Consider the following 24,605-nt stretch of genomic DNA (forward strand, 5'->3'; position numbering starts at 1 on the left):
CTATTTGATCCCAATCAGTATCATGGGAAAATGCATTTTGATCTTCTTGAATGATGTAGGCTAAGTAGCCTAACTAATGTTTAATCAAATTCTAGAGCAGATGGAGTTAAACACAGCCACCTGTATTTTGTTTCAATCAAAGCATATGGCGTGTACTGTTGAGTTCTGTCCTCATGAGAAAGAAAAAGCAACATTTCAGCACAATCATCTTATTGTCATAAGAAATGACGTGTTGCTTTTGGTCTAACAGTAGCCTAACATTATCTATGCTATTATATTCGGTTTGTTATGTAGAACACTAATTAATCATTAAGTGATGTTGCGAGACATAGTCACTCTGTTGCAAGCACTATACACCCCTTATTATAACAATTGGATGACTTCAGGAGTTTCACCTAATCACAGCTTTATGAACTAAGCGGCTCATTCAGTTGACCATTTTTTTTTTTACACCATCACAGCAGTGCAAAAGATTCAGGGCTGACCCAAAATCATTCGGGGCTATAGCCCCGAAAGCCAGGTCCTGGTGACGTCCCTGTTTCTGTCACATGGTGGTAAGATAAACATTTGAATTTAATTAAACATTGATACAGTACTATAAAGCACATGTTAAAATGAGATGATACTGGACTTACATGTATTTATTAATGAGAGATAGCTAGGGAGGTTGACTGGGAGCATGTAATACTGGACTATTAACAACACATTTTGGGTTCTTTTGGAAGTGCTCTTCAAACTCACAGTCATCGTCTGTGTGGAGTTTGGCTTTGAGCTTCTCCATCTTCCTCTCGTCTCGGAGCAGAGTCCTGTCCTTCTTCAGGGTGCCTGTCCCATGACCATCCTCCTTCTTCTCCTCCACCCCCTCCTGGAGCAGGGAGTACTCCTCGTAGTTGGTGATTCCTGAAAGGAGACACAGCCAGGAAACTCTCAGAGAGGGAGCAGTCTAGAGCATAGAGCCAGCACTTTGAGCTGTGCCATATCAGAGAAACCATCCCCTGCTTCTTCCGTCCTCCCTCTCTACCTCCCTCTGCCCAGAAAAAAGAGTGGGGGAAACTGGAGAGCAGCCAGAAAACTAAAGTGGGAATTCATAAGAGGAGAAGCCAAGCAGAAAGCCCTCTCTAAACAAACACCAGCCAATAAATAGATCAAACAGACGTCTCTCTTCTCCTCACCCAATTGAGTTTGGGCACACGCAGCCCAGCGTAATTGAAATATATGGCTGTGGGAAGGAACACCTCCATGAGAGGAGAGGACAGTACAGTCTATGGCTTCACAATTACCACCCATAATTTCAACAGAGGGGAAAAATACGTTTTACACCATCAAACATATCTAAATGATATAAAACCTGGACTATGCCAGTACCATAGCTAATTGTCATGTTCTGAAAGGTAGGGGATGTGCATCCATACTGTAAGGCAGATGCTGTAACAGTGAGCTAAAAATAGGACCATGTTTAATAATTTAAGGCTAGTGGTTGACTGGGTCTCGTCCAGTTGGAGAGAGGTTACCCACCTATTCTACTGCATATGGTAACAAGCAGCTCTCCCACGGTTTTAGAGTCATCCACCATGATAGTTTTAACTGCCCCGTCCAGCATCTTGATCTTCTGGGGCCTCTGTTTCTTTTTGTACTCCAAGACATCCTGAGAAACAAGGGGAGAGAGGAATCAGACGCATTACCTTTGATGGAATGTGACATAAACCAAGAAGAGAACACCTAAACATCTGTATGTAAGTAGAAAATCTAAGTCAGATCTTCCACAGACTTCTCAACACTGCTTCAGATTTAAATAGAACTGAGTGAGGTGTGGTCCAGGGGTCTGATTGGGCTCTATGATTGGGCTTTACCCCGTTCCGGAGCATGTAGTAATCCAGAGTCCTCCCAGACTCCAACCAGATTCCTTTTCTGGGATCATCATCAGAGAGAAACAGGCCGTAATCAGAGGCTGAAACAGAGACACAGAGAGAACTTACGTATATTAGAGAAATAATGGGAACAGTTGCTTGATTGACTGTTTAAATAGTATGAGCCACCAAAGAGTACACATGTTGCTGGCTGTCCAAATGAAAGATACTACTGTCTATTTTGACAAAACAATGTTTTGACTGCATCTCATGTAGATACTGTTTCATGATGCAGAGGATGCCTCTTATTCTGATCTCATTGACATTCCTATGAATAATCCATATAATGACATTCAGTTGGGAAAGAAGGGTATCATGGCTGCACATCAGACTCTCTAGCTGATATACATCTGTTCTAAAGCCTAATGAGAGCTCACAGCTTAAAAAGCCTCTCCAGCCTGACTATCTAACACCACAGAGAGCCTCTCCAGCCTGCCTAACTGACACCTCCGCAAGGGAGGAACACCGCCCACAGACCCAGATCGAACCAGTCTCCTCAGACAGAGAGCATAGACTGTAAGGCTTTGAAACTGTTTCCTGTCTTTCTGTAGTCAGAAAGCCATGCTGTGCGTGACATGGGGTTTTATCTCCTGCTTAAACAGCTCTGAACCGTTTGTATCATTTTCATGCACTCTGAAACAGAACTGGAGATCAGACACTCTAATGCCTTGTTTTACATTACAATTTAGACATTTTTTTTAGCAGATATGACTACAGCATTCAGTACAGAGCGACTTACACAAGTAATTACAGTGAGGGAAAAAAGTATTTGATCCCCTGCTGATTTTGTACGTTTGCCCACTGACAAAGACATGATCAGTCTATAATTTTAATGGTAGGTTTATTTGAACAGTGAGAGACAGAATAACAACAACAAAAATCCAGAAAAACGCATGTCAAAAATGTTAGAAATTGATTTGCATTTTAATGAGGGAAATAAGTATTTGACCCCCTCTCAATCAGAAAGATTTCTGGCTCCCAGGTGTCTTTTATACAGGTAACGAGCTGGGAAATAAGTATTTGACCCCTCTGCAAAACATGATTTAGTACTTGGTGGCAAAACCCTTGTTGGCAATCACAGAGGTCAGACGTTTCTTGTAGTTGGCCACCAGGTTTGCACACATCTCAGGAGGGATTTTGTTCAACTCCTCTTTGCAGATCTTCTCCAAGTCATTAAGGTTTCGAGGCTGACGTTTGGCAACTCGAACCTTCAGCTCCCTCCACATATTTTCTATGGGATTAAGGTCTGGAGACTGGCTAGGCCACTCTAGGACTTTAATGTGGTTCTTCTTGAGCCACTCATTTGTTGCCTTGGCCGTGTGTTTTGGGTCATTGTCATGCTGGAATACCCATCCACGACACATTTTCAATGCCCTGGAGGTTCTCACCCAAGATTTGACGGTACATGGCCCCGTCCATCGTCCCCTTGATGCGGTGAAGTTGTCCTGTCCCCTTAGCAGAAAAACACCCACAAAGCATAATGTTTCCACCTCCATGTTTGATGGTGGGGATGGTGTTCTTGGGGTCATAGGCAGCATTCCTCCTCCTCCAAACACGGCGAGTTGAGTTGATGCGAAAGAGCTCCATTTTGGTCTCATCTGACCACAACACTTTCACCCAGTTCTCCTCTGAATCATTCAGATGTTCATTGGCAAACTTCAGATGGGCCTGTATATGTGCTTTCTTGAGCAGGGGGACCTTGCGGGCGCTGCAGGATTTCAGTCCTTCACGGCGTAGTGTGTTACCAATTGTTTTTTGGGTGACTATGGTCCCAGCTGCCTTGAGATCATTGACAAGATCCTCCCGTGTAGTTCTGGGTTGATTCCTCACCGTTCTCATGATCATTGCAACTCCACGAGGTGAGATCTTGCATGGAGCCCCAGGCCGAGGGAGATTGACAGTTCTTTGTGTTTCTTCCATTTGCGAATAATCGCACCAACTGTTGTCACCTTCTCACCAAGCTGTGGACAGGTGTCTTTTATACAAGTAACAAGCTGAGATTAGGAGCACTCCCTTTAAGAGTGTGCTCCTGATCTCAGCTCGTTACCTGTATAAAAGACACCTGGTAGCCACAAATCTTTCTGATTGAGAGGGGGTCAAATACTTATTTCCCTCATTAAAATGCAAATCAATTTATAACATTATTGACATACGTACAAAATCAGCAGGGGATCAAATACTTTTTTCCCTCACTGTATGTAGTTTTCACATTTATTTTTTCTCTTAGTGCAACTGAGCCTCATGCAAGTGAAGATTTCTGACATTCAAAGAGGCCCCATTTACAGACATATGCCCAATTTTTAGGCATCTCTCACCTTGGCCAGTCTGGGCTTCCGGAACCCTCTCCCTGATGATCCTGCAGGCGTCATACACTGGAGTGGAGGGCTCAAACTGCATGGTCTTCACCACATTGCACTGGCGGACACATATCTTGAGTGACAGGGCCACCATTTTCACTGGTGGTGTATTGGTATCATCAACCTACACACCTGAAAAACACAAACAGATCTGTTTAGATATCTGTGGCTCAGGGAAATGTGAATAGCATGACATTGGATATGTACATCAGAACAGCATACACAGGATATGGATATAATTGTCCTCAGGTACATTGTAGAAGTGCTGCTTTGAATGAGTAATGCATCAGCTAGTTTCCATCCCTCCCTATTTCTTAAAGGTTAAGAAATAAGTAGAATTGCTTACTGGCAGTGTTTAGCATATGCTGAGCTGAGCCAAGGTGAGCAGCATAACCTTTCAGCAGAAAGCAAATGTCTCTGTAATCAGCTACAATAATAGGACAGAAGATGCTACACAGAAAATGACATTGTAGAGCAGCATCATTATCTGTGTTGACCACCCCCCACCCCCACCCCTCTTTCCCTTAGCTGGGAGGGAAAACTGTTCACAATGGATCTCTCCAACAGTTAGGCCTCTCTCTTTTTTCCCCGAATTTAGTTCAGCAATTATTTTCTCTACCCAGTGCACTGTCAAATCTGGATGACAAGACCATTTTCAGTCAACCCTCAATTTTCCCCTTTATGGTAGAGGGGGCGCATATCATTTATGTTAGATATACTGTACAGGGGAACACTGTATTATGGATAATATAAATTGACATTCACTATGTCCTTCTTGGGGACAAAGGTCATAAGTAAGCTGTACTTGTGAATCATCCAATTGACTCCATTAAGAGAAATATAGCCATGACAAAATGTTTCCCCATACAATCATTCTGTGAGCAATTTCAGAGAAAAAGTTTATAATGATGTGGTTGTGAATGAGGTCCCCTCTGACTAGCAGTCTTTCATAGTAGTGACTCTCCCCTGCTCCTGCAGCCCCACTTTTCTCTCCTGATAGGCCCTCAGCACAAAGAGCCAGAGGTAATGGCTCTGCATGGAACCTGCTCCATACAACCTGCCACAGGAGTCCTGCAGCGCCTTTGTGGCTCAGATGTGTGGTTAGTCTCTGTTATACAGGCCACATGTGGCCCAGCTAGCCCAGGCCACACACACACACACACACTTGCATACACAGGCATGTGTGCACACATAGAGGATGGGCTATGCCACACAAAGCCCTGATTCAGGGAAAATTATAAGGGCAGTAGGGTGTAACATGGCCTTTTACTATGTGGTGATATTCAAAAGTCTAAAGATGTATTTTGAAAGCAGGAACTGCACAGTATATTCCGTTGTGACCTTGGAATATATACATTGTAGGAGGAGGAGCTGAAGACAACCAGAATCATTCAATGGAACTCAGACAGCGCGTAAAGGATAGAACACCCGTTCCTTTCTATCAAGTTTTTGCTTTACAACCGTCAAAAGCTCAAAGCTCTGTCTAAAAGCACAAAGCTCCGCCATTTAGGCTTATGAGAATCAAATTAATATATGATGCATGAAAAATTATAACATTCCTGTTGTAGTCAATAAGGATATCATTTCATCAAAAAGACCTTGGGGAAAAAAAAGTATAATCAAATTATATTTGTCACATGCGCTGAATACAACAGGTGTAGACCTTACCGTGAAATGCTTACTTACAAGCCCTTAACCAACAATGCAGTTTTCAGAAAATAGAGTTAGAAAATATTTACCAAATAAACTAAAGTAAAAAATAAATAGAAAAACACAATAAAACAACAAAAACTAGGCTATATACAGGGGGTACCGGTACCGAGTCAATGTGTGGGGGTACAGGTAAGTCGAGGTAAATTGTACATGTAGGTAGGGATAAAGTGACTATGCACAGGTCAATGCAAATAGCCCGGGTGGCCATTTGATGAATTGTTCAGCAGTCTTATGGCATGGGGGTAGAAGCTGTTAAGGAGCCTTTTGGACCTATACTTGTAGCTCCGGTACCGCTTGCCATGCGGTAGCAGAGAGAACAGTCTATGACTAGGGTGGCTGGAGTCTTTAACAATTTTTAGGGCGTTCCTCTGACACCACCTGGTATAGAGGTCCTGGATGGCAGGAAGCTTGGCACCAGTGATGTACAAAGCCGTAAGCACTACCCTGTGTAGCGCCTTACGGTCAGATGCAGAGCAGTTGCCATACCAGGCGGTGATGCAACCGGTCAGGATGCTCTCGATGGTGCAGCTGTAGAAATTTTGAGGATCTGGGGACCCATGACAAATCTTTTCAGTCTCCTGAGGGGGAAAAGGAATGGTCGTGCCCTCTTCACCACTGTCTTGGTGTGTTTGGACCATGATAGTTTGTTGGTGATGTGGACACCAAGGAACATGAAACTCTCAACCCGCTCCACTACAGCCCTGTTGATGTGAATGGGGGTGTGTTCTTCCCTCCTTTTCCTGTAGTCCACGATCAGCTCCTTTGTCTTGCTCCCATTGAGGGAGAGGTTGTTGTCCTGGCACCACACTGCCAGGTCTCTGACCTCCTCCCTATAGGCTGTCTCATCATTGTCGGTGATCAGGCCTACCACCGTTGTGTCGTCAGCAAACTTAATGATGGTGTTGGAGTCGTGCTTGGCCTCACAGTCGTGGGTGAACAGGGAGTACAGAAGGGGACTAAGCACCCACCCGTGAGAGGCCCCCGTGTTGAGGATCAGCGTGGCAGATGTGTTGTTGCCTACCCTTACCACCTGGGGGCGGCCCGTCAGGAAGTCCAGGATCCAGTTGCAGAGGGAGGTGTTTAGTCCCAGGGTCCTTAGTTTAGTGATGAGCTTTGTGGGCACTATGGTGTTGAACGCTGAGCTGTAGTCAATGAACAGCATTCTCACATAGGTGTTCCTTTTGTCCAGGTGGGAAAGGGCAGTGTGGAGTGCGATTGAGATTGCGTCATCTGTAGACCTGTTGGGGCGGTATGCAAATTGGAGTGGGTCTAGGGTTTCCGGGATGATGGTGTTGATGTGAGCCATGAACAGCCTTTCAAAGCATTGCATGGCTACCAACGAGAGTACTACGGGGCGGTAGTCATTTATGCAGGTTACCGTCGCTTTCTTGGGCACAGGGATTATGGTGGTCTGCTTGAAACATGTAGGTATTACAGACTCGGTCAGGGAGAGGTTGAAAATGTCAGTGAAGACACTTGCCAGTTGGTCCGTGCATGCTCTGAGTACACTGCTTGGTAATCCGTCTGGCTCTGCGGCCTTGTGAATGTTGACCTATTTAAAGGTCTTGCTCACATCGGCTACGGAGAGCGTGATCACACAGTCGTCCGGAACAGCTGTTGCTCTCATGCATGCTTCAGTGTTGCTTGCCTCGAAGCGAGCATATAAGGAATATAGCTCGTCTGGTAGGATCTCGTCACTGGGCAGCTATGCGGCTGGGTTTACCTTTGTAGTCCATAATAGTTTGCAAGCCCTGCCACATCCGACGAGCATCAGAGCCAGTGTAGTAGGATTCAATTTTAGTCCTGTATTGACGCTTTGCCTGTTTGATGGTTCGTCTGAGGGCATAGAGGGATTTCTTATAAGCGTCCGGATAAGTGTCCCGCTCCTTGAAAGTGGCAACTCTATCCTTTAGCTCGGTGCGGATGTGCCTGTAATCCATGGCTTCTGGTTGTGATATGTACGTACGGTCACTGTGGGGATGACGTCGTCGATGCACTTATTGATGAAGCCGGTGACTGAGGTGGTATACTCAATGCCATTGGATGAATCCCGGAACATATTCCAGTCTGTGCTGGCAAAACAGTCCTGTAGCGTAGCATCCGCATCATCTGACCACTGCTTTAGTTTTTGCTTGTAGGCAGGAATCAGGAGGATAGAATTATGGTCAGATTTGCCAAATGGAGGGCGAGGGAGAGCTTTGTACGCGTCTCTGAGTGTGGAGTAAAGGTGGTCTAGAGTTTTTTTCCTCTGGAAATTAGGAAAAACGTATTTAAGTTTGCCTGCATTAAAGTCCCCGGCCACTAGGAGCGCCGCTTCTGGATGAGCATTTTCTTGTTGTCACGAATTCAGCTGAGGCTGCCCCTCCTCCTTGCTCGGGCAGGTTTCGGCGTTCGTCGTCACCGGCTTACTAGCCAATACCGCTCCATTTATCATCACTCCATTTGTCTTGTCTTGTCTTGTCAATCACACACACCTGGTACTCATTCCCTCATTAGTCTGTGTATAAGTGTTCCCTCTGCCCCCCTTGTCCTTTGTGAGTGATTGTTCATTGTGAGAGTGAGTAGCTCGGTTGAGCTACTCTTTCCTTGTATGTAGCCAAGGTGGATTTTTCCCTTGTGCTTGTTTCGTTTTGACGCTTGCTGCGCTTTATTCATGTACACTGAATAAACTCTGGATTTTGGTGTTTTACCTCCTGCGCCTGACTCCGTCATTCACACCTCATCACACTTGTTTGCTTATGGCCTTATATAGCTAGTTGAGTGCGGTCTTAGTGCCAGCATTGGTTTGTGGTGGTAAATAGACAGCTACAAAAAATATAGATGAAAATTATCTTGGTAGGTAGTGTGGTCTACAGCTTATCATGAGGTACTCTACCTCAGGCGAGCAATCCCGAGACTTCATTAATATTAGACAGAGCACCAGCTGTTATTGACAAATAGACACACACCACCCCCCCTCGTCTTACTGGACGGAGCTGTTCTGTCCTGCCGAGGCACGGAAAACCCAGCCAACTGTATATTATCTGTGTCGTCATTCAGCCACGAGTCGGTGAAACATAAGATATTACAGTTTTTAGTGTCCCGTTGGTAGGATAGTCTCGAACGGAGCTCATCCAGTTTATTCTCCAGTGATTGCACGTTGGCCAATAGAACGGATGGTAGAGGCGGGTTACCCACTCGCTGACGAATTCTCACAAGTCACCTGGATCTGCACCCTCTCTATCTCCGTCTTTTCTTCATGCGAATGACGGGGATTTGGGCCTGGTCCGGGAGCAACAGTATATCCTTTGCGTCAGACACATTAAGAAAAAATCTTCGTCCAGTTCGAGGTGAGTAATCACTGTTCTGATATCCAGAAGCTCTTTTCGGTCATAAGAGACAGTAGCAGAAACATTACGTACAAAATAAGTTACAAACAATGCGAAAAACACACAAAATAGCACAGTTGTTTAGGAGCCAGTAAAACAGCAGCCATCCCCTCTGGCGCCATTATCGACCTTGCCATTGCAAATCACTGAAATTCTCAAGTGAAGGCCAGCAGTCACTCCAGAGAGAGAGAGCGAGAGAGGATGAGAGAGAGGGAGCAGCCACATTATGAAACCCAGGGGGATAATCACTACTCTGGAGCGGAGCTAACAGTAGCAGTAGCAGTGTGAGAACCCATTTCTCACAGAGTTCCTCTCCTCTGGCAAACACTCAACAGCAGCAGCAAGCTTCTCATTAGCTAAGCTTTCAGGCCGACACGGACCCATCACAGAGCAGAGACGACACAAAATGGAGCAAGCAGATCGCAACTACAGATATATCAACACAGAACGAATGGGTTTCTACTGTATACACTGAAACATTATGCTTAAAAGTGGACTTAAAATAGTACCATTACCAGGGCTTTCTCTCATCTATCCACAGGGCTTCCAGTATTAAGTTACTGGTAGGTTTGTTTACTACTCAAAACATTAGAGAAGAGCAGCTTGGAGGGCAATTCAATAAGAGCTGAAGTCAGAAGCCATCTGGAGGGGATTCATGTCTAATGATTTGTTGTAATAACAATAGCAGAGAGCAGAGCCCCCGACCGGCCACTGTCTCCTACTCAGCCTGGATTAGTAGAGTATCAGTCATAGAGTCAGACAGTCAACAGGGAGCTGGATGGACATGTTGGACATGATCACTTCATTGGAGACTGTTTGATCATTGCTGAATGCGATTGCTGATCACTATGTTTTGTGGAATTGGGGCATCACCAACAAACCTCCATTGCCACAATGGATTTATTTTAATTTTTTTGATGGCTTTTAAACTAATAATAACAGAATAGGCCCAAGTAAATCGTTTAAACTATTTTCTCATGCCCCATCAAAATTAAAGTCAGACAATGTAGGCTACAACACAATCTGGAATTAGTTCTCCAGAATTCCTGAGGTACATGGGAAGCTAGCTGTGGCTATGACTTCGAGCTGTGTATGGTCAAATCTTACAGCTGCTTGATGGCCTAATATAGCATCTTTAAAGTCAAAAGACAAGCCAACAGTGAAACATATACAGTGGGGAAAAAAAGTATTTAGTCAGCCACCAATTGTGCAAGTTCTCCCACTTAAAAAGATGAGAGAGGCCTGTAATTTTCATCATAGGTACACGTCAACTATGACAGACAAAATGAGGAAAAAAAATCCAGAAAATCACATTGTAGGATTTTTAATGAATTTATTTGCAAATTATGGTGGAAAATAAGTATTTGGTCAATAACAAAAGTTTCTCAATACTTTGTTATATACCCTTTGTTGGCAATGACACAGGTCAAACGTTTTCTGTAAGTCTTCACAAGGTTTTCACACACTGTTGCTGGTATTTTGGCCCATTCCTCCATGCAGATCTCCTCTAGAGCAGTGATGTTTTGGGGCTGTCACTGGGCAACACAGACTTTCAACTCCCTCCAAAGATTTTCTATGGGGTTGAGATCTGGAGACTGGCTAGGCCACTCCAGGACCTTGAAATGCTTCTTACGAAGCCACTCCTTCGTTGCCCGGGCGGTGTGTTTGGGATCATTGTCATGCTGAAAGACCCAGTTACGTTTCATCTTCAATGCCCTTGCTGATGGAAGGAGGTTTTCACTCAAAATCTCACGATACATGGCCCCATTCATTCTTTCCTTTACACGGATCAGTCGTCCTGGTCCCTTTGCAGAAACACAGCCCCAAAGCATGATGTTTCCACACCCATGCTTCACAGTAGGTATGGTGTTCTTTGGATGCAACTCAGCATTCTTTGTCCTCCAAACACGACAAGTTGAGTTGTTCCCAAAAAGTTATATTTTGGTTTCATCTGACCATATGACATTCTCCCAATCCTCTTCCGGATCATCCAAATGCACTCTAGCAAACTTCAGACGGTCCTGGACATGTACTGGCTTAAGCAGGATTTGAGTCCCTGGCGGCGTAGTGTGTTACTGATGGTAGGCTTTGTTACTTTGGTCCCAGCTCTCTGCAGGTCATTCACTAGGTCCCCCCGTGTGGTTCTGGGATTTTTGCTCACCGTTCTTGTGATCATTTTGACCCCACGAGGTAGATCTTGCGTGGAGCCCCAGATCGAGGGAGATTATCACTGGTCTTGTATGTCTTCCATTTCCTAATAATTGCTCCCACAGTTGATTTCTTCAAACCAAGCTGCTTACCTATTGCAGATTCAGTCTTCCCAGCCTGGTGCAGGTCTACAATTTTGTTTCTGGTGTCCTTTGACAGCTCTTTGGTCTTGGCCATAGTGGAGTTTGGAGTGTGACTGTTTGAGGTTGTGGACAGGTGTCTTTTATACTGATAACAAGCTCAAACAGGTGCCATTAATACAGGTAACGAGTGGAGGACAGAGGAGCCTCTTAAAGAAGAAGTTACAGGTCTGTGAGAGCCAGAAATCTTGCTTGTTTGTAGGTGACCAAATACTTATTTTCCACCATAATTTGCAAATAAATTCATTAAAAATCCTACAATGTGATTTTCTGGAATTTTTTTTCTCATTTTGTCTGTCATAGTTGACGTGTACCTATGATGAAAATTACAGGCCTCTCTCATATTTTTAAGTGGGAGAACTTGCACAATTGGTGGCTGACTAAATACTTTTTTTCCCCACTGTAGTACTGATGAACCCTCTCAATGTGTTCAAACCCAAATAGATTGGGTGCACAATGCAGACAACACAATGTGCAGTGATTATAAATACACACACACAAAAAAAAGCTGCTGAACATTCAAATACAAAGTAACATACTGTATCTACATACACAAACATTAATCCCACAAGCATATGAAACATAAATAACCTCCTGACCTATATTAGAGCAAGTACCTTAATAAAAGATGAAGGTTTACAACCAAATTAGATCAGGCAGTAATAGAAAACAAAAACATAAACCACACCTTTATTCTTACAACACCAGAATCAAAATTCTGTATTGTTGCAACACCCGTGTTAGGCTACATAGATACAAAACACCCACCCCCATCACCTTAGCTACTAAGTGAATTTCAAGGTCATGGCAAAGAAAAGACTAACAAATCTTAATGGCCTACCGAAACATGGATAATGATCATAAACATACAATTTCTCAACAACGCTAGTCCTCTATCAGCAAATAAGAGGAAAACATGCGGGTTGAAGCTAAAAATGCATTTATCTGGATTTACTAATAGAATCAACCTTCTCATGCAGCAGCACTAGCTGTAAATAGCAGAAGCAGAGCCCTATAAGGATCAAAGGTTGATTAGCATACCAGCTCCATATCCCAGCCTAGTCAGGGTGAGGAGATTTTAACAAGCTCTAATAAGATTTAAAACAACCTCAGACCTATAACTGATTCCCTTGTCTAAGAGCATGCAAATGCCTAAGCTGTACATTAATTCATTGGATAGTCGTGGTGAAGGTAAAGCACAGCTCTCAATTTCTTACATACTGTTATTACTATAATTCTGCCTGCTCAAATGTGCAGACTGCCCCAGCTTAGAGTGCTTGAGAACATATTTTTGATAGCATTTATACTTTTTGTACTACAACAATATTTAAATGAGCTCCCAATGCATTTCAATGGCAATAAAAGGCCCATAGACTTACATTCGTTGGGACATTTGTTTTATTCGGGCACGCATCTACTCCTACACCATTTAAGCTATCAACACCAAACCAACATTGAGATGTTCAGACTGACCCTACTTAGATTGCTTGTCAAAGGCTTTTTGATACTATTTATACTTTTGTAACTACAGTAAAACCCTTTTAAATGTGCATAAATTAACATGGTTTTGAATGAGAATCATAGACATTCAGTGGTAGTTATTCAAAGTGCTCCTGCTCCTTGGCCAACTTTAAAACATTCAGGCTAACCTAACTTCAAATTCTTACAAATGTTTATCAACTATAACTATATACATTTGCATAAATTACAATAAAATAACTCACCAACAGTAACTCTTGAACCGTTCAAGCTAGAGACACCAAACCAACTTTCACATGTTCAAGCTATCCTATCCTATCAATCAATCAATCAATCAATGTATATCTAACTATTTTTTCTACTATAACCAGTCACTACCATTACTACCACTTCCACTACTGTAACTTATTTCAAAACTATTAATACTTTAAAAAGCTAGCAAGCACACACATTTTCTTCAGGAAATGTACTTCTCTAGTTATGATTGTTAATTAAACAAATACATATGTAGGATCTTAATTTGACCTATATTGTCACAGCAAAATAATCCTGCAGCAACAGGATTTGAACCTTTAGTCCATAACGTTGCTTGATCGGTGGTTAGGCAATTAGCTGGCCAAAAGTAGACTACATGAAAATTGCAATATAACTGTGTGTTAGTGTGGGTTTTCAGTAAATCACAAAGCTCATCTGCAAATACTTAGCAAAAAAAGAGTGCTCAAATCAAATCAATCAAATTGTATTTTTGATTTGAAATTAAGATCCTACATCTGTATGTGACTGGCAAGTGGGATGAGAATAAATCCATCATCAGTGTTTCTCTGAGAAGGTGGGAGAGAGACGGATGAAAGGTTTCATGTGCTTAGGAGGATATGCTGATGAATGCCATCTTTCCTTGGGTTTCTTTCTCTCATCGCTATACCCTCCACTCACGCTCCACATTCATCCCCCCTTTCAATCCCGCTCTGATTAAAAGACAGGTCAAACTGCTGCAGGCCTGGGGCATGTCTCCTGGGGTCACCTCTAGGCACACAGTAGGGGTGGGGGAGGCCTGGAACACACGGACGTATCCGAAGTGATGCTTAGGAGCACTATAAGAGAGATTGTGTACATGTCAACAGAATATATATTGTTGGCCATCTGGTAAAAACATGACAAGGATAGGTAGGATATCCCACTATAGAATATCCTTCATGTTCTGGTCTGTACCATTACCTACATGAGGTTTGAACAACATGGGGCTAATAGCCCTCTGGGAGCTGCAGTCACATCCACTAAAGATGACCTGATATATTCCATCCAGATATCATTAAATCCAAATCTTAACAACACCAGCTCTCAATAGCAAATAACATTCAAGCCCCATGATTACGATACAACCTAACACAAACATTAGCACTTTACTAAGGCAGAAAGTCAAGGTCAGGTGAGTTAATTTAATCTGATTTCAAGGCCACTAGCCTCATGTGCTACTTCTGAATTTAATGACATTCGAGTGAAACGCGTTTTAATTGGAAAAGAGTAAATCAGAGGTTTGAAGAACAGCTTGCTAGCAGAGAGGCATTAAGCAGCCATCATAAATACATCCTCAGTTAAGAGCCAGGCCTGATTTATCCACAGAACTTGCAGCAGCAAATGATGACCCATCTCTTTAACTACCCTGGGTTGTGAATACCAAATGAGACAGGAGATACATCACTCTGTCAGATTGATCCTCATCACACATATCATATATCTACATGTTTCACATAAATATCACATCTATCATGCAGCCAGTGAGATCGTTAACTAACCTTAATCATAAAAAACTGCACTTTTTGTATGAGTAGGCTTTCCAGGCTCCTGTGAGCAGATTTGAAGTTGAGTAAACATACTGTAATTACACATACTGTAATTATCTGTTCCCCTAATGTACATAAAACTAAAGTTTGGTTTGCATTGTCGAGAAGGAACCTGCAAGTAAGCATTTCAATGGATGGTGTATAAAATGTGTATCCTGTACATACGACTAATAAACTTGGCTCACACAAAAGCAATGGCATTCAAAGCAATGGCATAATCTACACATCACCTTCCTATTCTTTACATATCAAGATGTCCTTGTTAAACCCACTTCTGTTCTCAGAACACTTAGCCATAGTTTGGCCTATTTGTGGGCTGAACTAAATACAACCACCGTGACTAACCATCAAGCTGAGGCCTTCACTCTAATGTTCCTCTCTTCCAATACAAAGACATCTTCAGACTGGCCTTGTGCCCATGAACAATGAACCATGTAAAAACAATAATAATAATTTTGGGGGTGCTTATATTTGTCCAGTTATACTCTTGTACAAGTGTTAATTGTTCCAAGTGTGTAATGGAAATGTGTTTCTTGCATATCCCAACTCCCCCGAGATACCCGCTGGGAGAGGGGTCACGGCCAGGGTCACCAATGTCCAGCGCCCCTGGAGCAATTGGGGTTAAGTGCCTTGCTCAAGGGCACAGCGACATATTTTTCACCTGGTCGGCTCTGGGATTTGAACCAGCGACCTTTTGATTACTGGCCCAACCCACTAACCTCGCGGCTACCTACCGCCCCCATGTTTGTCCTTCTCTACAGACAATGCATTGCACACAATTTTATTCAGCAGAGGGATATTGTAAGGTCATCAGGAGAGGCTTCGAAATAACTGTCATACTTCATGTTACAGTATGGAATAAAATACCCTAAGTTGGAGTGTTCTTGGTTGTGAATGCCGACTGTAAGGCAAACGGTTCAGCACTTGCAACGTTAAGCCATCAGCAAATTCACTATTTGACCCCTGCATATAGGAAGTATGTCTCCGACAGTAACGAGGAGCAGGCTGTTGTGTCTCCACTGGCGCTGACTCAGAGAGGATATAGGCTTTCCTCTAATGTCATTTGAAGATACAGATGCTGACAGAAATGGTCAATCTTACCCTCGTCGCAGGGGCAGGGAGAAAGCAGCTCCTTTTACTCTAGCTAAAAATACCCAGCAAAGTAGAATGTCCTCAAGTGCTGCTTCACAGGGATCCCATCTTCCTAAGCATTTAAGAGGAAACCACTCTGCCATTTAGTAGAGCTAATATGATGGTTTCCCTCTACAAGAACAGTGATGGAAGTTACAATCTATTTGCAATATTAAAGCTGATCTACCCCCCCCCCCCCCCACCCCAAAAAAAAGAAAGAAAGAAATAAGAGGTAGTTCTAAAATGATACTTGCTCCACTTTGATTACTTTCAAAAGGAGCACAGCTTATTTGTTGACATTTCTCCAACTACAGTGCCTTCAGATAGTATTCATACCCCTTGACTTATTCCACATTTTGTTGTGTTAGATTAAATTCAAAATGGATCCAATATATTTATCTCTCTCACCATCTACAGATTATACCCCATAATGAAAATGTGAAAACATGTTTTTAGACATTTTTGCAAATGTATCGAAAATGAAATATATACTTAACAAAAATATAAACGCAACATGTAGTGTTGGTCCCAATGTTTCATGTGCTGAAATAACAGATCCCAGAAATGTTCCATACCCACAAAAAGCTTATTTCTATCAAATGTTGTGAACAAATGTGTTTACATCCCTGTTAGTGAGCATTATCCATCCACCTGACAGGTGTGACATATGAAGAAGCTGATTCAAAAGCATGATCATTACACAGGTGCACCTTGTGCTGGGGACAATAAAAGGCCACTCTAAAATGTGCAGTTTTGTCACACAACACAATGCCACAGATGTCTCAAGTTTTTGAGGGAGTGTGCAATAGGCATGCTGACTGCAGAATGTCCACCAGAGCTGTTGCCAGAGAATTGAATGTTCATTTCTCTACCTTAAGCCGCCTCAAACATAATTTTAGAGAATTTAGCAGTACGTCCAACAGGCCTCACAACTGCAGACCATGTGTATGGTGTCGTGTGGGCGAGAGGTTTGCTGATGTCAACGTTGTGAACAGAGTGCCTCATGGTGGTGGTGGGGTTATGGTAGGGGCAGGCATAAGCTATGGACAATGAACACAATTGCATAATATCAATGGCAATTTGAATGCACAGAAATAACGTGACGAGATCCTGAGGCACATTGTCATGCCATTCATCCGCCGCCATCACCTCATGTTTCAGCATGATAATGCATGGCCTCATGTTGCAAGGATCTGTACACAATTCCTGGAAGCTGAAAAATTCCAAGTTCTTTCAAGGCCTGCATACTCACCAGACATGTCACCCAATGAGCATGTTTGGGATGCTATGGAACAACCTGTACGGCAGCGTGATCCAGTTACCGTAATATCCAGCAACTTTGCACAGCCATTGAAGAGGAGTTGGACAACTTTCCACAGGGCACAATCAACAGCCTGATCAACTCTATGTGAAGGAGATGTGTCGTGCTGCATGGTCACACCAGATACTGACTGGTTCTGATCCACACCCCTAACTTTTTTTTTATATGCATATCTGTATTCCCAGTCATGTGAAATCCATAGATTAGGGCCTAATGAATTTATTTAAATTGACTGATTTCCTTAAATGAACTGAAACTTAGTAAAAATCGTAGAAATTGTTGCACGTTGGTTTATATTTTTATTCTGTATAGAAATATCTCATTTACATAAGTATTCACACCCCTGAGTCAATACATGTTAGAATCACATTTGGCAACGATTACAGCTGTGAATCTTTCTAGGTACGTCTCTAAGAACTTTGCAAACCTGGATTGTACAATAATTGCATATTATTCTTTTTTTAATTCTTCAAGCTCTGTCAAGTTAGTTGTTGATCATTGCTAGACAGCCATTTTCAAGTCTTGCCATATATTTTCAAGCCGATTTAAGTCAAAACTGTAACGAGGCCACACAGGATCATTCAATATCGTCTTATTAAGCATCTCCAGTGTACAATGCCTTTGGAACGTATTCCGACCACTTGACCTTTTCCACATTCTGTTACGTTACAGCCTTATTATGAAATGGATTAAATAAAACAAATTCCTCAGCAATTTACACACAATACCCCATAATGACAAAGCGAAAACAGTTTATTTTAGAAATTTTAGCAAATGTATTAAAATCTTTAAACAGAAATACCTTATTTACATAAGTATTCAGACCCATTGCTATTTCAAGTGCTATGACACTTGAAATTGAGCTCAGGTGCATCCTGTTTCCATTGATCATCCTTGAGATGTTTCTACAACTTGGAGTCCACCTGTGGTCAATTCAATTGGTTGGACATTATTTGAAAAAGGCACACACCCGTATATATAAGGTCCCACAGTTGACAGTGCATGTCAGAGTAAAAACCAAGCCATGAGGTCGAAGCAATTGTCCGTAGAGCTCCGAGACAGGATTGTGTCAAGGCATAGATCTGGGGAAGGGTACCAAAAAATGTCTGCAGCATTGAAGGACCCCAAGAACACAGTGGCCTCCATCATTCTTAAATGGAAGACGTTTGTAACCCCCAAGGCTCTTCCTATAGTTGGCCGCCCAGCCAAACTGAGCAATCGGGGGAGAAGGGCCTTGGTCAGGGAGGTGACCAAAAACCCGATGGTCACTCTGACAGAGCTCTAGAGTTCCTCTGTGGAGATGGGAGAAACTCCCAGAAGGACAACCATCTCTGCAGCCCTCCACCAATCAGGCCTTTATGGTAGAGTGGCCAGACGGAAGCCACTCCTCAGTAAAAGACACATGACAGCCCGCTTGGGGTTTGCCAAAAGGCACCTAAAGACCCTCAGACCATGAGAAACAAGATTCTCTGGTCTGATGAAACCAAGATTGAACTCTTCAGGCCTGAATGCCAAGCATCACGTCTGAAGGAAACCTGGCACCATCCCTACCGTGAAGCATGGTGGTGGCAGCAGCATGTAGTGGGGGTGTTTTTCAGCAGCAGGGACTGGGGGACTAGTCAGGATTTGAGGCAAAGATGAACGGAGCAAAGTACAGAGAGACACTTGATGAAAACCTGCTCCAGAGCGCTCAGCACCTCAGACTGGGGCGAAGGTTTACCTTCCAACAGGACAACGAACCTAAGCACACAGCAAAGACAACGCAGGAGTGGCTTGGGGACAAGTCTCTAAATGTGCTTGATTGGCCCAGCCAGAGCCTCTCTGGAGAGACCTGCAAATAGCTGTGAAGCAACACTCCCCATCCAACCTGACAGAGCTTGAGGATCTGCAGAGAAGAATGGGAGAAACTCCACAAATACAGTTCTGCCAAGCTTGAAGCATCATACCCAAGAAGACTCGATCCTGTAATCGCTGCCAAAGGTGCTTCAACAAAGTACTGAGTAAAGGGTCTGAATACTTATGTAAATGTGATCATGTTTTTATTTGTAATACATTTGCAGAACATTTTTTCTTCGTCATTATGGGTTAATGTGTGTAGATTGAAGACGACATAAAAAAAAGATCAATTTTAGAATAAGGATGTAACGTAACAAAATGTGGAAAAAGTCAAGGGGTCTGAATACTTTCCGAAGGCACTGTATTAGTTTTAACCTTCACATCAATGCACGGTAAACATGGCCTTTGGTGTTTTAGGTTATTGTTTTTTATTTATTTATTTTATTTCACCTTTATTTAACCAGGTAAACCAGTTGAGAACAAGTTCTCATTTACAACTGCGACCTGGCCAAGATAAAGCAAAGCAGTGCGATAAAAACAACAACACAGAGTTACATATGGGGTAAAACAAAACAAAGTCAAAAATACAACAGAAATACATATAATATACAGTGTGCAAATTTAGCAAGTTATGGAGGTAAGGCAATAAAATAGGCTATAGTGCAAAATAATTACAATTAGTATTAACACTGGAATGATAGATGTGCAAGAGATGATGTGCAAATAGAGATACTGGGGTACAAATGAGCAAAATAAATAACAATATAGGGATGAGGTAGTTGGGCGGGCTAATTTCAGATGGGCTGTGTACAGGTGCAGTGATCGGTAAGGTGCTCTGACAACTGATGCTTAAAGTTAGTGAGGGAGATAAGTGTCTCCAGCTTCAGAGATTTTTGCAATTTGTTCCAGTCATTGGCAGCAGAGAACTGGAAGGAATTGCGGCCAAAGGAGGTGTTGGCTTTGGGGATGACCAGTGAGATATACCCGCTGGAGCGCAGACTACGGGTGGGTGTTGCTATGGTGACCAATGAGCTAAGATAAGGCGGGGATTTGCCTAGCAGTGATTTATAGATGGCCTGGAGCCAGTGGGTTTGGCGACGAATATGTAGTGAGGACCAGCCAACAAGAGCGTACAGGTCACAGTGGTGGGTATTATATGGGGCTTTGGAGACAAAACGGATGGCACTGTGATAGACAACATCCAATTTGCTGAGTAGAGTGTTGGAGGCTATTTTGTAAATGACATCGCCGAAGTCAAGGATCGGTAGGATAGTCAGTTTGTCCTCCTGAAAGGTGAATTTGTCTTCCAGTGTCTGTTGGAAAGCAGACAGAACCAGGTTTTTATCTAGGATTTAGCCTGTGCTTAGCTCTATTGCGTTTCTTTTCATCCTAAAAAACTCCCTGCCGATGACAAGCATACCCATAACATGACTGAGCCACCACCATGCTTGAAAATATGAAGAGTGGTACTCAGTGATGAGTTGTGTTGGATTTGCCCCAAACATAACGCTTTGTATTCAGGACATAGTTAAATTCTTTGCCCCATTCTTTGCAGTCTTTGAAGTATTTGATCCCCTGCTGATTTTGTACATTTGCCCACTGACAAAGAAATGATCAGTCTATCATTTTAATAGTAGGTTTATTTGAACAGTGAGAGACAGAATAACAACAAACAAATCCAGAAAAATGCATGTCAAAAATGTTATAAATTGATTTGCATTTTAATGAGGGAAATAAGTATTTGACCCCCTCTCAATCAGAAAGATTTCTGGCTCCCAGGTGTCTTTTATACAGGTAACGAGCTGAGATTAGGAGCACACTCTTAAAGGGAGTGCTCCTAATCTCAGCTTGTTACCTGTATAAAAGACAACTGTCCACAGAGGCAATCAATCAATCAGATTCCAAACTCTCCACCATGGCCAAGACCAATAAGCTCTCCAAGGATGTCAGGGACAAGATTGTAGACCTACACAAGGCTGGAATGGGCTACAAGACCATCGCCATGCAGCTTGGTGAGAAGGTGAAAACAGTTGGTGCGATTATTCGCAAATGGAAGAAACACAAAAAACCTGTCAATCTCCCTCGGCCTGGGGCTCCATGCAAGATCTCACCTCGTGGAGTTGCAATGATCATGAGAACGGTGAGGAATCAACCCAGAACTACACGGGAGGATCTTGTCAATGATCTCAAGGCAGCTGGGACCATAGTCACCAAGAAAACAATTGGTAACAAACTACGCCGCGAAGGACTGAAATCCTGCAGCACCCGCAATGTCCCCCTGCTCAAGAAAGCACATATACAGTGGGGAGAACAAGTATTTTATACACTTCCGATTTTGCAGGTTTTCCTACTTACAAAGCATGTAGAGGTCTGTAATTTTTATCATAGGTACACTTCAACTGTGAGTGACGGAATCTAAAACAAAAATCCAGACTAAACAAAAATTAATTTGCATTTTATTGCATGACATAAGTATTTGATACATCAGAAAAGCAGAACTTAATATTTGGTACAGAAACCTTTGTTTGCAATTACAGAGATCATACGTTTCCTGTAGGTCTTGACCAGGTTTGCACACACTGCAGCAGGGATTTTGGCCCATTCCTCCATACAGACCTTCTCCAGATCCTCCAGGTTTCGGGGCTGTCGCTGGGCAATATGGACATTCAGCTCCCTCCAAAGATTTTCTATTGGGTTCAGGTCTGGAGACTGGCTAGGCCACTCCAGGACCTTGAGATGCTTCTTACGGAGCCACTCCTTAGTTGCCCTGGCTGTGTGTTTCGGGTCGTTGTCATGCTGGAAGACCCAGCCACGACCCATCTTCAATGCTCTTACTGAGGGAAGGAGGTTGTTGGCCAAGATCTCGCGATACATGGCCCCATCCATCCTCCCCTCAATACGGTGCAGTCGTCCTGTCCCCTTTGCAGAAAAGCATCCCCAAAGAATGATGTTTCAACCTCCATGCTTCACGGTTGGGATGGTGTTCTTGGGGTTGTACTCATCCTTCTTCTTCCTCCAAACACAGCGAGTGGAGTTTAGACCAAAAAGCTCTATTTTTGTCTCATCAGACCACATGACCTTCTCCCATTCCTCCTCTGGATCATCCAGATGGTCATTGGCAAACTTCAGACGGGCCTGGACATGCGCTGGCTTGAGCAGGGGGACCTTGCGTGCGCTGCAGGATTTTAATCCATAACGGCGTAGTGTGTTACTAATGGTTTTCTTTGAGACTGTGGTCCCAGCTCTCTTCAGGTCATTGACCAGGTCCTGCCGTGTAGTTCTGGGCTGATCCCTCACCTTCTTCATGATCATTGATGCCCCACCAGGTGAGATCTTACATGGAGCCCCAGACCGAGGGTGATTGACCGTCATCTTGAACTTCTTCCATTTTCTAATAATTGCGCCAACAGTTGTTGCCTTCTCACCAAGCTGCTTGCCTATTGTCCTGTAGCCCATCCCAGCCTTGTGCAGGTCTACAATTTTATCCCTGATGTCCTTACACAGCTCTCTGGTCTTGGCTATTGTGGAGAGGTTGGAGTCTGTTTGATTGAGTGTGTGGCCAGGTGTCTTTTATACAGGTAACGAGTTCAAACAGGTGCAGTTAATACAGGTAATGAGTGGAGAACAGGAGGGCTTCTTAAAGAAAAACGAACAGGTCTGTGAGAGCCGGAATTCTTACTGGTTGGTAGGTGATCAAATACTTATGTCATGCAATAAAATGCAAATTAATTACTTAAAAATCATACAATGTGATTTTCTGGATTTTGGTTTTAGTTTCCATCTCTCACAGTTGAAGTGTACCAACGATAAAAAATTACAGACCTCTACATGCTTTGTAAGTAGGAAAACCTGCAAAATCAGCAGTGTATCAAATACTTGTTCTCCCCACTGTACATGCCCGTCTGCAGTTTTCCAATGAACATCTGAATGATTCAGAGGAGAACTGGGTGAAAGTGTTGTGGTCAGATGAGACCAAAATGGAGCTCTTTGGCATCAACTCAACTCGCAGTGTTTGGAGGAGGAGGAATGCTGCCTATGACCCCAAGAACACCATCCCCACCGTCAAACATGGAGGTGGAAACATTATGCTTTGGGGGTGTTTTCCTGCTAAGGGGACAGGACAACTTCACCGCATCAAAGGGACGATGGACGGGGCCATGTACCGTCAAATCTTGGGTGAGAACCTCCTTCCCTCAGCCAGGGCATTGAAAATGGGTCGTGGATGGGTATTCCAGAATGACAATAACCCAAAACACACGGCCAAGGCAACAAAGGAGTGGCTCAAGAAGAAGCACATTAAGGTCCTGGAGTGGCCTAGCCAGTCTCCAGACCTTAATCCCATAGAAAATCTGTGGAGGGAGCTGAAGGTTCGAGTTGCCAAACGTCAGCCTCGAAACCTTAATGACTTGGAGAAGATCTGCAAAGAGGAGTGGGACATTTTACATTTACATTTATATTTTTTTGGGGGGGGGGGGGGGGGGGTAGAAGGATTACTTTATCCTATCCCAGGTATTCCTTAAAGAGGTGGGGTTTCAAATGTCTCCGGAAGGTGGTGAGTGACTCCGCTGTCCTGGCGTCGTGAGGGAGCTTGTTCCACCATTGGGGTGCCAGAGCAGCGAACAGTTTTGACTGGGCTGAGCGGGAACTATGCTTCCGCAGAGGAAGGGGAGCCAGCAGGCCAGAGGTGGATGAACGCAATGCCCTCGTTTGGGTGTAGGGACTGATCAGAGCCTGAAGGTACGGAGGTGCCGTTCCCCTCACTGCTCCATAGGCAAGCACCATGGTCTTGTAACGGATGCGAGCTTCAACTGGAAGCCAGTGGAGTGTGCGGAGGAGGGGGGTGACGTGAGAGAACTTGGGAAGGTTGAACACCAGACGGGCTGCGGCATTCTGGATGAGTTGTAGGGGTTTAATGGCACAGGCAGGGAGCCCAGCCAACAGCGAGTTGCAGTAATCCAGACGGGAGATGACAAGTGCCTGGATTAGGACCTGTGCCGCTTCCTGAGGGACAAAATGCCTCCTGAGATGTGTTCAAACCTGGTGGCCAACTACAAGAAACGTCTGACCTCTGTGATTGCCAACAAGGTTTTTGCCACCAAGTACTAAGTCATGTTTTGCAGAGGGGTCAAATACTTATTTCCCTCATTAAAATGCAAATCAATTTATAACATTTTTGACATGCGTTTTTCTGGATTTTTTTTGTTGCTATTCTGTCTCTCACTGTTCAAATAAACCTACCATTAAAATTATAGACTGATCATTTCTTTGTCAGTGGGCAAACGTACAAAATCAGCAGGGGATCAA

General features: G+C 43.4%; 1 pseudogene across 1 annotated transcript in view; it reads right to left on the reverse strand.

The window, feature by feature from the left end:
• LOC311137794 (talin-2-like) overlaps window positions 1–4,358 on the reverse strand; it is an 85,513-nt pseudogene extending 81,155 nt beyond the window's left edge. The window contains exons 1-4 of the transcript in view: window positions 4,223–4,358; window positions 1,851–1,948; window positions 1,516–1,645; window positions 742–900 (exon numbers count right to left, since the gene is read on the reverse strand). The product of the transcript in view is annotated as a talin-2-like (transcript). The remainder of the gene's footprint in view (window positions 1–741; window positions 901–1,515; window positions 1,646–1,850; window positions 1,949–4,222) is intronic.
• Between the last annotated feature and the right edge of the window lie 20,247 nt (window positions 4,359–24,605).

The sequence above is a fragment of the Coregonus lavaretus genome (genome assembly GCF_964263955.1).
Source record: "Coregonus lavaretus genome assembly, chromosome: 11".
NCBI classification, from domain to species: Eukaryota; Metazoa; Chordata; class Actinopteri; order Salmoniformes; family Salmonidae; genus Coregonus; species Coregonus lavaretus.